Here is a 16,112-nt window from a genome sequence, read left to right as displayed (position 1 = left end):
CCTCTAATTAGATCCCTTGCAACCCCCTGAAAGAGCGTTTCTGTATATCATTTGATGAATAGAGGCTTGGAGGAGTTAGAAACTTGTTAGGATCAGAAAGCAAGTCAGCAGTGCAGTGGGAACTCAAAGCTTTTGATTCCTAATTCCCCATTTTTTCACTGCACCATATCATCCTCTTCCTTATAATAAATTTTCCTGCATGATTATCTTCAAATTAGGAAACATAACTTGGTATATACTACCTTAAGCCACCCACCTCAGTAATGTTTCACCTCCTTCACACAACACACTACTCATGCCCAACTCCATGAACACAGACTCAGGTGCATGCAGGTGTGACATAGCAAAAAACAGATGCTAGATTACATAGAAATTCACAATCAAACCAAAGATTATACAAATACCACAACTAAAGGGAAACCCTGGAGCGAAGAGTCACTATGATCATAAAGAATTCCACCGGGGCAACAGAGTAAGACTCTGTCTCTACAAATAATAAAAATTAAAAAAAACAAAAACAAAAGCAGAAACCTGGGCATGGTGGCATGCGTGTAGTCCTAGCTACTCTGGAGGCTGAGGTAAGAGGATTGCTTGAGCCAGGGAGATGAAGGCTGTAGTGAGCCATGATCATGCTTGAGCATTCGAGCCTAGGCTATAGAGGGAGACTCTGTCTCAAAAATCAAACAAACAAACAAAAAATCCAGATGCTACTTTCTATCTGCTTAGTTACAGATTCTTCCTGCTGAACCACATATGTGCTCAAGATGCTCTGTAGACAGGCTGTTGTTTCCATAATCAATCAATTTTACTGATTAAACAATGGGTATGGATTATGAAGCAAAACCACAATATAGCTGGCTCACACCTGTCATCCCAGCACTTTGGGAGGCTGAGGCAGGCAGATGGCTTGAGCCCAGAAGTTCAAGACTAGCCTAAGCAACAACATGACAAAACCTTGTCTCTACAAAAAATACAAAAATTGGCCAGGCATGGTAGTGTGTGCCTGTAGTCCCAGCTACTCAGGAGGCTGAAGCAGTAGGATGGCTTGAGCCCAGGAGGTGTAGGATGCAGTGAGCTGAGATCATGCTCCACCCTGGGTGACAGAGTAAGACCTTGTATCAAGAAAAAGAAAAAAAAAAGGTACAGATTTCCCCTCCCTGCAAGTCCTCCTTCTACAGGCTATGAAGGACCTGAGAATTACTCTGAGAGCAGAATGGGTAGACTAATACTGAGGGAAACCAGAAGATGCCACCCCCAAAATATGAAGGATTATTGAGCGAAGGCAATTTAAGAAGAAGCAGATTCAGGAAAACTCTCTGCCCTCCCTCTATCTGCCTAAAAGCAAAACACAGATTTACAAAGACAAAAGTCATCCTGCCCACCTTTTAGCAGTGAGAACAAAGGTTGATCAGTGAAGATAACTTCAGATTCTTATTATGTGGAGATGATACCAGAGGAAACTATATGAACAAGCTTTACCAACTGGTCTTTATCTGCCATTTATTTGCCTTCTCACAAGTTGCTGCCACCAGAGACTCAAAGTCCTTTTCCTTTGCCATGTCACTTCTCTAGAAATGTATTGCTCTTAGTTGAATTTGCTACGTAAACTTGAATTGAAAGCACCTTTTTGGAGAACTACTTACTTTCTGGATGTTTTCCATGCATATGTCTTCCATAGCACACACATGTGCTATGGTCTGAATATCTGTCCCTTCCAAAACTCATGTTTAAATTTAATCCCTAATGTGGCAGTATTGAGATGTCGGATTAATGGATAGAGGATTAATAGATTAATGAGTTGCCATGGGAAGGAAACTTGTGGCTTTACAAAATGAGGAAGAGAGACTTGAGCTGGCATGTTAACACACTCAGCCCCCTCGCCATGTGATACCCTACACCACCTCAAGACTCTTCAGAGAGTCCCTACCAGCAAGAAAGCCCTCACCAGGTGCACCCTCTGGACCTTGGACTTCCCACCCTCCATAACTGTAAGAAATAAATTTGTTTCCTTTATAAATTACCCAATTTCAGATATTCTGTTATAAGCACAGAAAACTGATACAAAATGTTAATAAACTTGTTTGTTTTTCTCCTATTAATCTGTCTTTTGTTACATGGGTCCTTTCCAATCTATAGGGCTTGAAGAAAAAATTCTTCTTCTTCCCCTATGAGACCATATCCTAAAACACATCTCCTCTTGTATTATTTTCCCTTGCCTTGAATTATCTTTCCCTTGAGTAACACCTTTCTGACAATGTGTTATTGGATTCTGTGCATTCCATTAATTGCAGTAGCACAATGGCATATAAAACTCATGCAAAGTTAAATTGATAGCTGCCATTTAACTTTAATGTTTTAGACTTTAGTACACAGCATAACCAGGTAATTGTTTCAGTGAAATCTCAGGAATAAAAATGTTATTTCTTTTTCCAAAATGTCTTACAGTAGAGCAAAGAGGCAGCATGGGGCATTGGGAATGGCAGTAGGCTAGGAGTATGAAGACACATTCTTGGTTTTGTTTGTTTGTTTGTTTGTTTGTTTTTGAGACGGAGTCTCGTTCTGTCTGTCGCCCAGGCTGGAGTGCAGTGGGGCGACCTCGGCTCACTGCAAGCTCCGCCTCCCGGGTTCACGCCATTCTCCTGCCTCAGCCTCCCGAGTAGCTGGGAATACAGGCGCCCACCACCACGCCTGGCTAATTTTTGTATTTTTGAGTAGTGACGGGTTTTCACCGTGTTAGCCAGGATGGTGTCGACCTCCTGACCTCGTAATCCACCCGCCTCAGCCTCCCAAAGTGCTGGGATTACAGGCATGAGCCACTGCGTCCGGCTGGTTTTTGTTCTTTAAATACCAGTTCTGCAAACTGGGACAAGTCACTTAACCATTCTGATTTGCATCATCCTTATTTGTAAAATGGCACTAATAATGCCAGCCCTGCCTAATTAACAGAAATACTGGGGAAATCAAATGAAATAATGTATCCAAAGTGCTAATTAAAATCAGTAAAGCATACTCCAGCACAAAGAGCAATTGCATTCTTGACCAGTAAGTACAGAAATAACAGGATTGTAAGAGAGACAACAGCATGATCCTGTAGAGGAGCCATCACCCAGCTGGGAAATACTAGGCCATGCCATTGACCCTTATAAGTCTCAGCTTCTTAGTCTATCAGCTGAAGGTGGTGATTACAATGATGTAACAGGATTGTTCAGATCAAATAAACAAATATGAAAGGCCTCTATAAATGGTAAAATGATGTACAAACAGAATTATAGTTATTGAGTAAATGAAGCCAAATGATTACTATGCCACAAGGAAGTTGTTCTCAGCCCAGATTAATGCATATTATACTAAGTACAAAGAAAAGACATATAAAGAGGACATATACACTTGCCTAAATGACAGTATAAAAGGCTTGTTCTTCCACACCTCACTAGAATATACAAAAGGGCTAAATTTCAAGGAAAAAAAGAAAAAAAACAAGATAATGCTAGCAACGATGAATGCAAAGACTTTATTGGTATAAATGCCTACAGAGAGAATATAAGTAGACTTCAACTGTGTAGACATCAAACTTCTAAAAATATTTTTGGCCAGTCCTAGTGGCTCATACCTCTATTCCTAGCACTTTTGGAAGCCAAGGCAGGAGGATCGCTTGAGCCCAGGAGTTAGAGATCAGCCTGGGCAACATATAGCAAGACATCATCACTACAAAAAAAAAAAAAAAAAAATTAGCTGGGTGTGGTGGCACGCACCTGTAGTCTCAGCTACTCAGGAGGCTGAGGTGGGAGGATTGTTTGAGCCTAGGAGTTTGAGGTTGCAGTGATTTATGATCACATCACTGCAGTCCAGCCTGGATGAGGGATTGAGACCCTGTCTCAACAATAAAAAATAAAAACTCTATAAAAAAGACATATACGTAATAGAAAGAAGGCCATCAGCCTAGTGTGGGCAAGTATGGAACCCATGCGGGTGGGGATGAATATGATAGAAATGAAGATGTTAACTATCAGAATTAGGAATGACATTTCTCCTCTACTCATCTATAATCAGAAAGACTTACTTATGTCTGCATTAGAGGAAGTGATAATAAACATCACAGCTACTTAAACCTATTTGAACTAGTTAAGGATAGCTGGGGGGCAGGGGGATTGTTAGATACAACACAAGAAAGGCAGATGGTGAGAAGCCTGTATCTCATGCTCTGCAGGCAGTAAAAAATCATGAAAAGATGTGAGGCAAGAACTGACATAATCCAGTTTACACCTGAGAAACAAAGCAGTGTGGGGAAATAATTAGAAAGGGGAGGGACTGGCAACTAACTGGAAGAATACTGTAGGCAATGTTACATCCAGGCGAGGAAAGGTGAGAGCCTGAGTAAAGCAGTGGTAACGATGGAGAAAGGAAGGCAATAGATGGGTTCAGGAAATTTTCTGGAAAAGAATGGATATGCTTTGATGAAGGAGGTAGAAAAGTCAAGAATAACAGATCAGTTTCTAGCCTGAGTGACTGAGTGCTTCCAAGCCAAGATTTCACTTTCCACAAGATAAAAACTATTTAGCCTAAACAATAAAACTGTAATTCAGGAATAAACTTACAAAGAAATTATGAAAATACAAGTTTTGATAAATTTTCTTCACTCATCTTTACAATGTTTCCAGGTGAATGGTTTTTTCCTCATAATAATGAAACATTGACAGAAGCTCAAAAATCAAGGTAGAAGAAAAACAAATAATGCTGCCATAACATAAAAAAACCCTTAAAAGCAATTCACATTGGCTCATGAAACTGGCTTTTACCTGGAAGTGCCAAAAGATGGTTCTAAAGGAGAATCCTAACAGGTAGCCAGGGAAAGAGACGTGCCCTTCTCCATTCAGAGCTCAGTGCCAGCTTTCTATCATACTGCTGCCAAATAAATGAAGCTGCTATATTAATGAATTGTCAAAATATATTCTTATTTTCATGATTTGAAAATGATCGATTTTATGAGGGAACATGGTTTAGTAATTATATTGGGAAAACACAGAAAGTCATTTTTAAATGCAAAAAACATTTCTAATTGCTTCAACATCTATAAACACATGCAAACCCAGCAGAAAACAGTTTTCTGTCCATTTAAAATACTCACAGCTTTATTTTGAGAGACATTCACTGTCACCAACATAGTTTTTTAAATAAGGGATTCAGTAAGCATAAAAGCTTTCCTACTCCTAATGTTTCATAAAAGAATACAGTGAGATGTAACACAAATACCATTTTTTCAATATAGAAGACCGAAGAACATTTTAATGGGTCACAAAATTCAAATTATGTCATTAACGACTATTTTGTCAAATATAAAGGCCAATGTTTGATTAATCAGAGAATCTTGAAAAATCTGTATTTGCTTTCCTTAATTCTCAGTTTAGCCACTAATTTTCCACAAGTTTAAAAGGAAAAAGACAAGGCAAGCTATGCGTCAATTTTTTTCATCCATAAATATGTGTGGTAATGGATAAGGAATTGCAGTGATTTACTTACACTCCCTATGCATAATTTATTTGCTAAAGTATCAGGTGAAAGGCATTAAGGGTGAAATATCAGTTTTCTCAAGTTATAGAAAAGTAGTGAAAACAATAAAGATGTGGTTCAGTGAATATTCAATTACATTAGAAATCTATCTGAAGACACTGGATTGTAAAAGGATATAGTGTATTTTTGCTAAAATGTAACAATTGCTGCACTGTAACAGCAAAATAAACACCTTCACTACCGCAACAGAACCATATAAATGCATAAAACCCAGGACAAACTACTTTTCTAATATCACTAGATTGTCAGATTCTCTCTCTATAAGACACTTTTTTTCCACATCCCAGTTGTTGTCCTTATCTGGATGTAAAAGATTCTAATTACTAAAACAAACAAACAAATAAAAAAACACCACACACACACCTTCAGGAATCCCTGTACAGCCCCCGTATCTCTCAGCATACACTTATTAAGCACCTTTGTGACCAAGGAAGGGTCCAAGCAGTGAAGGATCCAGACATAGTCCAGGGAGGATAATGTGATGAGTGCCACAGCAATGCTCAAAACAGTTGTTCCTCAAGCCTGCAGAGAGGAGGTCTCTTCTAAATGAAGGGTGAGAGGAGAAGGTAGGCAATGTGGAGCATTAAAGATTTTTGAGCAATACAATGGCACTGAATAGAGAGAGTTATGCTTTAGAAACACAGACTACAGGATTCTAGAATGTTATTAGAATGTTGTTGAAATACCGGACAACAGGTCTAGGTTGAATAGAGAAGCCTGCAGAGCCACAGGGGGAGGTGATCTTGGGGAACTGAAATAGAAGTCTGGGATGAAAGGAAGATGACAATCAGTAGGAATGAGCAACTAGGGAGTAAAGTGGAAGAATTAGAGATTGTAGTTGGAAAATAATTTAAGCTTGGAGGTTTAGAAGTAGGATGTGATAATCACAAAAAAAGTCAAAGGCCTGGTTGTTTGAATATTTTTATCATTTGTAGTTTAACAATGTTGAATATATTAAAACATTCTGACATTTTGACCAGGTTCATAAAAGTATGTGGTTAAAGTTTACTAAGGTTGTTGAAGGGGTTTTAAAGTAAGAATGTGATAAGGGCATAGCATTTTGGAATAATAAAGTCTTTTTCTTGGGATCTGAAGGCTTATCACATAACAGATGGAGGGGCAGAAAAGAGAAGCAAAGCCAAGAAAATTTCTAAAAAGTAGTTTATATATGAAGAGGTTAGGTTAGAGAAAAAACACAAGCAAAGGCAGGTGGGCAGGGGGTGGGGGAGAAATTAGGTAGGAAATTAGGCAGGTCCTGAGATGGGTCTTTAATCAAAGACCATTAAAATATAATTTAAAAAACCCCTTTAAGTCCTATTTCCTTTGTAATAATATAGTGCTCAGTTTCTGTTTTCATGAAAATTTGAGGTTTTCTCCAGGTTTCTAAACAACTAAGTGTACATATAATAGTGCCTTCTAAGAAAACAGAATTTTGCAATTGTGTATAACAAACTCTGCCTACACAAAAGTAATCTGGTGTTTTTGTTTTGTTTTGAGGTGATGGTTTTAAATCATATATTCTGCTATAAGAGAATTCATGATATACAAAATATATAAAAGCATCTTTTTTTTTTTTTTTTTTTTTTTTTTTTTTAATTTGAGACGGAGTTTTTCTCTTGTTGCCCAGGATGGAGTGCAATGGTACGATCTCGGCTCACCACAACCTCTGCCTCCCTGGTTCAAGTGATTCTCCTGCCTCAGCCTCCTGAGTAGCTGGGATTACATGCACGTGCCACCATGCCTGGCTAATTTTGTATTTTTAGTAGAGACGGGATTTCTCCATGTTGGTCAGGTTGGTCTTGAACTCCTGATCTCAGGTGATCAGCCCGCCTCGGCCTCCCAAAGTGCTGGGATTACAGGCATGAGCCACCGTGCCCAGCCAAAAGCATCTTTTAATGGTTGCATTTGTTCAATAAACTTACATAAAACTTAATTAAAACACAGTCGCACCTGAGGAACTTTTCCCTCTCATATTATCTCGCTCATTAAACATAAGAGGCCAGCATGGCTAGTTTTCCAATATAGCTTAAAATCACAGTAAACAGAAAATTATAAAGCTAACAGAATTTCAATAATTTATAGGCTGAAAAGAGAAAGGTTAAGACTTTCAAAACATACAAAACACATATTTACGCAACCAAATTTAAATGATCTCATTTTAAATCCAATTAAATCAATCTAATTTGGAGAATGCAGGGGTTGGGGAATGACCAAGACAGCAAGGCATAATTAATCACATCCACACTAAACTAGAGTTTCCCCCAAATACTGTCTCACAAACATCTAATGTACAGCGCAAAAATACCATGGATATATAAAAGGATAAATCTGAAACAGATACATCTGCACACATCTGATCTGTGAATTGTAGTGAAAGGCAGACTTACTCCTGGACTTTGTAGAAACAACAGAAATTTAAGTCCTGTTCAATGTACCATGAATATCAATATGAGCACTTAGGTACTCAACAGGGAATTGTTTTTGAGTGTTGAAACTCAGAGTTGAAAACAAAAAGCAGAAATTACATGAAAGTGGATTTATGGGTCTCATGGCAAGATTAGCTGGTTAAGAAAAATAATAATAATCTTTTCATGCTGTGGCACTGATTGTTAGCAGAAGATGGATTATCACACCTCAGCTCCAAGAGTGGTATTCACCAGCTCCACTACTGTGATATAAATGCCACAGGGCATTACTGACAAAATGGGAGGGCAAAAGTCAGCTTTTCATGGGTGATTACAACTCCAGTCATTTTCTCCTTTTCAGACTACTGATGAAAATTTGACAGAGTAAACAGGAAGTAGTGGAATAGTTGCAACACTTTAGGAATTAGCTGCAACTTCTCTTCATTTGTATAATTTCTCCAAGTCCAGTTTGCCCAAGACAATCATGGAGGCATAAAAGAACCAGGCAATAAATAGAGAAGCGTGATTAAGAGGGTAAGTTTCAGAATTCAAGAGTCATGCAAAAGTTTGCATACAGTCACTATCTGTGTGATTTTGCAAAGATTTCTTAATTGCTTTCATCTTAATCACTGGTAAAACAGGGATTATAAAACAGATCACAAAAGTGCTGCTCTCAAAAAGTTGTTGTGAGAACAAATGAAATGTCTGTAGTGTTTATCACAGTATTTTTCACTTAAATTGTAATAAACATCATCATCATCTCGGCCTAAATTTATTATTCTTAAACATTTTGGATTTTTTTCTCTATTCTTAACGTTCGCCAATTTCTTCCTATGAGTACTAGAAAAAATAATTTCCTTCCAACCTTCTTCATACTATCACATAAAATGTTTAACCTCAAAGTATTAATAGGAGAATTTAGATGTCCTTGAATAACCTGATATCTGGAAGATTTTGTGAGTCTATCATTATAGCCTATATTTACATTTTTAGGAAGTGTCCAAAGTACAAATATTCAACTTAAACAGTAGAGATTTAAATGAAATCCATTTTTATAAAGCTTTACTGTTATATAGTATCCATTAGCCAAATGTGACCATTGAGCACTTGAAATGTAGCATAAACTAAATTGAGATGTTCAACAAAAGTACAAAGTACACACTGGATTTCAAAGACTTAGTACATAAAATGTAAAATATTTCATTCACAATTTTTCATAGTGATTACATATTAAAATATTTTGAGCTGGGTGTGGTGGCACATATCTGTAGTCCCAGCTACTCAGGAAGCTAAGGAAGAAAGATTACTTGAGCCTAGGAGTTCAAGTAGCTGAGCCTGGGCAAAAGAGTGAGACCCCATCTCTTAAAAAAATAAATAAATAAAAGATATTTTGAATAAGAGTTAAATAAGGTATGTTATCAAAATTAATTTCACTAATTTAAAATTATATATAATTATATATGTGGCTTACATTTGTTGCTCTCATTATGATTCTACTGGATAGCATTATTGTATAGTGAGGACACAATGACATAAAACAATCAAATAGTTCTCTGGAGGACTAGGTATACCTATAGAATAGCCAGATGACTTGCCCTGACTTCTATTTGCTGCACTAAGATCAATCTCTGCCAGTCATAAACAAAATACAGGCTGCAATTAGGCCAACTAAAGGAAGTGCTTGTGCTTGTTTTTACAACATTTTACTTGGGAATCAAGTTTTTATATTTAAGTCATAGTTTGCCATTTATACTATTAGGGAAGCAATCTTGAATTCTGATTAGCTTGGCGGTAACCTGAATTGTTTCTCTGGGGACAAAGAAAGCTGTGACATGTTTATCTGCGAGGCTTTGGGGCTGCTTGGCCAACCTCAACCTCAATACCTAATTGCAACTGTCCATTCTTCTCTCATTTGTAAGAAGCCATAATAGACAGGATGCAAATGTGGCTTACAGCAAAATCCTAAGCCAGAGTGGAAAGAATTCCTCCCTCATCCTCAGGGGGTATTTCTCTGCCCTCCCTCCCGACCAGCAGACAGAGTTTCTGATGTTCATAAAACAATAACATATAAAACATATTTCCATTCTTTGTCAAGCATTTCCCAGTATTCTTAAGCCTAAAGAGGTTAACACCATTTACTCCTTTCTATCTGGCAGGTTGTAGTTTATCATATTTTTTAAACTAGCATAAAATAAAAAAGCAGTGAAGAAAGCATCACAAATAATCAAAACTGATCTCTGCATCAAAGAAACATATTTATTTGGACCATTAAAAAGTAAGCTAATACATCTTTCAAAATGAACTGTAATCTCCTACATCATTCCATAAAAGTATACCAAGTTCCAATACAGCCTTTTCACATAAAGCCAGGTGTAATAATAGCACAAATGGAAAAACAATTTCAGGAAGAGGAAATAAATGTTTCTGTACATTACCCATATATCTATTTTTTGCAATCACAATTTTACCCACTTAGGGTGTTAAAAAAAAAAAAAAAACCCTATCCACATAAACTAAGCCACTCAGACATTTAGAAAGCACAGTCCCTGCACTTTGGATTTGTTATATGGGTAGGAAATCAAAGGAACCAAAGCTACAATATATCATTTCCTGCGGTGAAGGATATCACAGGAAAATTCAGTCAACAGCTGTCACCACGGAAATTGAAATGAGTTTGGGTTTTTTTTCTCCAGCTAAATCCCTAGTAAATGATATACAACTTGTATTAGCCCAGGTGATTTTCCCTGAAGTTATTCCAAATGAGAACACAATCAATAAAATTCTGTTTTAAATTGGTTGAATGTAGATTATTTTTCCACAAGCATAAATTTTATTCAACTTTATTTAAAAAAAAGTCTCCACAGAAAACTACCATCAGACAACATGCAGTATAATGATCTATTTTTCTTTATAACTGGGAGAAATTGTATGATTCCGAGAGGCTAAAATATCCATGGAAACCATACAGGTTTCCATATCAGGTAGGAACTATAAATGGTACAACCGCTACTTTATTTTATGTTTCCCTCATCTTCCCCATGTGGCCCATATTTTCCTATTTATTCCAAGTTATAACCAAAATCCAATGAACTCCAAGATAAGTGAAAGTTGCATCTCATTTTTCTATAAAAATATCTGTACATTTGTCAAAAGACATTGAACTATACCCTTTAAATGGGTGGATTTTTTTGTGTATAAATTGTACCTCAATAAAATTGATTTTAAAAGTAAAATACACACATACACCCCTGTAACATATATTCAAACTACAGCTTTACATTGGTATTTTCACCATATAACTTTAAGACCCCCAACAAACATATCTATTTTCATGAGTAAAAATTTTATGTTCCTTTACTCTCTATATTCTTAGTATATATTCTAGTAATATAATGAACCCAAATACAGATGGTTTTGGTTTTGGGTTGGGTCCAGGATAGTCAAATGACTACAATAAAGAAAGGATTCATAATAGCCTAGTCATGAAAAAGTGAGAGGTCGAGGGAATAAAGTTCCAACATCCAGCAAAATTAATACGTTAAAATGATGGACAACGTCTTCCCATTCCCCCACAAATAATTCACACAATGTGGAATGCTACTGAGATGAGCTATTACACATTTATGGCATTCTAGGATAATCCCCTCACATTTGTTCCCCACTAACTGCCACAATGTTTTGGGAGCTTTGGTAGGGGGTGCTGGAACAGTTAATGAGGATTATTATTAAAAGTCACAGTCCAACAGTCACATTACATCCTTTCCTTATACGCCACTTCAGTCTCACATAGCCATTGACAATGCCTCATAGTGTTTAAGGGTTTCATTTCATAGATCAAAAGAGCAAGGTATGTAACAGTTTTGTTGCTGGTTTTGTTTTTGAATACAAGTGGTTAACATTTGAATAAGTTGTTGCGGGAAGTAAGGAACCCCAAACAGAGGGACCCGCTGAAGCCATGGCAGAAGAACGTGGATTGTGAAGATTTCATGGACATTTATTAGTTCCCCAAATTAATACTTTTATAATTTCTTACGCCTGTCTTTACTGCAATCTCTAAGCATAAATTGTTAAGATTTCATGGACACTTATCACTTCCCCAATCAATACCCTTGTGATTTCCTAAGCCTGTCTTTACTTTAATCTCTTAATCCTGTCAGCTGAGGAGGACGTCTCCTCAGGACCCTGTAATAATTGCATTAACTGCACAAATTGTACAGCATGTGTGTTTGAGCAATATGAAATCTGGGCACCTTGAAAAAACACGATAACAGCAATTGCTCAGTGAATAAGAGAGAGAACCTTAAACTCTGACCGCCAGTGAGCCGGGCACAACAGAGCCATATTTCTCTTCTTTCAAAAGCAAATGGGAGAAATATCGCTGAATTCCTTTTCTCAGCAAGGAACATCCCTGAGAAAGAGAATGCGTGCCTGGGGGTAGGCCTATGAACAGCCCCCCTGGGCGTAGCCATCTCTTATGGTCGAGACTGCAGGGGTGAAATGGACCCCAGTCTCCCATAGCGCTCCCAGGCTTATTAGGAAGAGGAAATTCCCGCCTAATAAATTTTGGTCAGACCGGTTGATCTCAAAAACCCTGTCTCCTGATAAGATGCTATCAATAACAATGGTGCCCAAAACTTCATTAGCAATTTTAATTTCACCTCGGTCCTGTGGTCCTGTGATCTCACCCAGCCTCCATTTGCCTTGTGATATTCTATTACCTTGTAAAGTACTTAATGTCTGTGACCCACACCTATTCGCACACTCCCTCCCCTTTTGAAAATCCCTAATAAAAACTTGCTGGTTTTTGCGGCTTGTGGGGCATCACGGAACCTACCGACATGTGATGTCTCCCCCGGACACCCAGCTTTAAAATTTCTCTCTTTTGTACTCTGTCCCTTTATTTCTCAAGCTGGCCGACGCTTAAGGAAAATAGAAAAGAACCTACGTGAATATCAGGGCAGGTTCCCCGATAATAAGTCATTGGTAAGAAAAAGAGGGAGCACTTCTGAGATCACACAGAGGAATAGAAAGTACTCTCTGTCCTCCATGATTAGTTCCTGATTGCATAAAGAAGAGTCCTATGTCCCAAAACAAAAGATAAAAACAGCAGTACATTTCTACAAAGATAAAAAGCATTTCTTTATCACAGTTATCCTTTGGAAATAACAGAAAATCCATCAGCTTTTTGTCCAAATTACCATCTCATTCAGTCTCAATATTTAGCAGCTTGGAAAACGGAATTAAAGGTAAAATTTTTTAACCTGACAGTTTCTATAATTCACTCATCCATTCATTCATTTGTTCATTCATTCAAGTGTTTACTGAGGTCCTATTATGCCATTCTTATAAGTAATGGGGAGACAGTGGTAAACAAGATGGCCAAATTCCTTCATCTAATGGAGCACATACCCTAGGCAAAAAAATACTGAACAAGCAAACAAATTAAAACGATCATTCCAACTAGTGATGTTGCTGAGAAGAAAACATAACATAGTAAGAAAATATTATAAAGCACTTGTGAGGGTGACTTTACATTGGATGATTAAGGACACACCTCAATAAGACCTGAGAAGATGCACCGCTATACACATTTTTGTTTGTTTCCACCACTGTACACATTTGATGACTGTTCCTGGTAGATTGTATGTATGCAGTAAGTCAAGAACCAAGATACCGCTACTAAAAGTGGGCATTTAAAATTCATCTTGTATTATCCTTTCTAGCACTACTTTCCAAATAGTAATTAGAAACAATTGAGAGTGCATTAAACTTTTGGTGAGTCTTGGTAGTCTGCCTTTCCTCAGCTCAATTTATTAATTTTGTTTTGTGTTTACTCTGAGTAAATAAAGGTTAATTGGTTCTGGAATGCCAGGGGGTGCTCTTAGGTTAACTAAACATTTAGACTCACATGACTATGCCATAGACCCCTTGTGGCATCAGTTTACTTGGAAAGATCCAGGACAGGAATCACAGCTTGCTAGCTGGGCAGCTTCAAGTATTCCTCTTCCATGGAATCCTTACCACAGTCCTGCACAGGTGGACAGCTCATTCAGGTACAGAGGCAAAATCCCCAAAGATTTTTCTATCTTCCTTCAATAGCATTAAAAAGAAAATCAGTAACTTTTTATATTTCTGTTAAGAACTCATTTCTTATACCTTTTTTCAACTTTAAGATATATTAAACTAGTAAAGTAAATTAACTACAAAACTCCAGGAAACGTTAGTATTCTACATAAATTAAGAATGGTGACTTACATGTAAAATTGATGAAAAGTGATACAAAAAGCTGTTTTCACTCCATACTCCCACCTCAAAAGAAAACCTTCACTATAAGAGGCTGAATCAGTGACCCTCCACATATGCTCTAATTCCTGGATCCTCTGAATGTGTTAGGTTACATGGTAAAAGGGGCTCTGCAGATGTAATTAAGGTTAAGGATCTTAGATGAAAAGATTATCCTGGATATCCCTGTAGTCTGATCTAATCGCATGGGCCTTTAAAAGCAGAAAACTTTCTTAGGTTGGAGGCAGTGTGACACAGCAGCGTAAGTTAAAGAGATCTGAAGCATGGGAAGGCTCTGAGATGGGACCCACAGGCAAGGACTTCAGAGGCCTCCAGGAAATCATGGAAAGCATGAGAAGGAATGTGGGCAGCCTCTAGGAGGAAAGACCAGGCTTCAACTGACAGCCAGCATAAAAACAGGATCTCCAACAACTTAAATAACCTTGGAAGTAAATTCTTCACAGAGCCTCCAGTAAGGAATATAAGCCTTACTGACACCTTGATTTTAGCCTGGCAAGACCCATGTCCGATTTCTAACCTACAGACTGTGAGATAATAAATGGGCATTGTTTTAATCCACTAAATGTGTGGCATTTGTTAAGGTTGGAATAGAAAACTAATACACTGGTCACTTTTTATTTTCTTTATATAAAAATGCTAGTGTCATTGCTAAATATCAGGGAATATATATACAATGTACTTATGCACACAGACATATGACACGAGTGATTTTTAAATATTCTAAGGGAGTGTTTGAAAAAGTGGGTATAAAGACTCTAATCTACACACGCTAATAAGCTTTAACATTTGGCTTCCTCAATTCCACCTTTTTCAAGTCACTCGTTCACTTGTTAAGAAATCTGCCACTTTCTCACTTGGGCAAGATGGCATTTTTAGACTAATGAACTTCCCTGAATTTTCAAAGCTATACGCTGCTGTTCTTTGCTCTTACCTCCATCTGATCTGCTGGAAAACATCTATGCTGCAATTCCTTCTACATAAAGTTACTACAGTATTTCTTCTCAGTTACTTTGGCTGAACACACAGAAACTGTTCACATTCTATAATTTTTTGCCACAGGTTTATTCAATCCCAAAAGCTATACATACCTGATAGAATGGCAATGCCTAAGTAAAAGTAGATATATCTATTCTTGATTGACTATTATGCAGATACTTAAAATTGGAGTCATGAAAATCAATTTTCTACTTTATTACCTAGTTATAACATATTAAGTGAAAATTTTAAAAGTTAACCACTTTACAATTAAAGTATGCATCAAGTTCACAAAGGAAGCTTAGTGTTGGTTGCATTAGGGAGGAAGGTGATTTTATATATTGTGACTATACATTTTACCAAAAACATTAAATGACATTAAATTTGTAACATAATCCATATGCAGATACTGCTTCTCATAAGACTTCCTATCACTCTCTTTACTATCTACTTAACTTGCAGCAACTATTCCGGTGCAGCTTTGGGTATGTGTGTGGGTGGGGAGGGGGGGACTATTTATAAATTTTGGTCCTCTTTCCGCTTAAAAATATAAGCATCTTGAGTTAAGGGACCACATCTATTAGTTCTTTTGTACATAATCAGTACCAATGATAGTGCCCTTAACACAACGGGCTGATTCTAACAAAATGCTGACTATTCACAAGTATACCTCTAAGAAGGCATTAACATTTCCCATACAGATGTGAAAAAATTGTAATTCAAAGGTGACAATGGAAAACAATATATTCTAATTTATTAATATCTTACACAGCACCTGGAAAACCTTCACTATAATCAGTGAACTAAAAGCTTGTGCTGCTGCATGTAGAAAAGGAAACAAATGTTCAAGGTACTGCCAGA

General features: G+C 37.3%; 1 pseudogene; it reads right to left on the bottom strand.

Moving 5' to 3' along the window:
* Positions 1 to 16,112, bottom strand: part of LOC129534463 (DNA primase large subunit-like) — a 278,547-nt pseudogene that overhangs the window by 113,233 nt on the left and 149,202 nt on the right.

The sequence above is a fragment of the Gorilla gorilla genome, chromosome 5 (assembly GCF_029281585.2).
Source record: "Gorilla gorilla gorilla isolate KB3781 chromosome 5, NHGRI_mGorGor1-v2.1_pri, whole genome shotgun sequence".
Lineage (NCBI taxonomy): Eukaryota > Metazoa > Chordata > Mammalia > Primates > Hominidae > Gorilla > Gorilla gorilla.
Note: the sequence above shows the minus strand (reverse complement) of the source record. Positions and strands in the feature narration are given on the sequence as shown.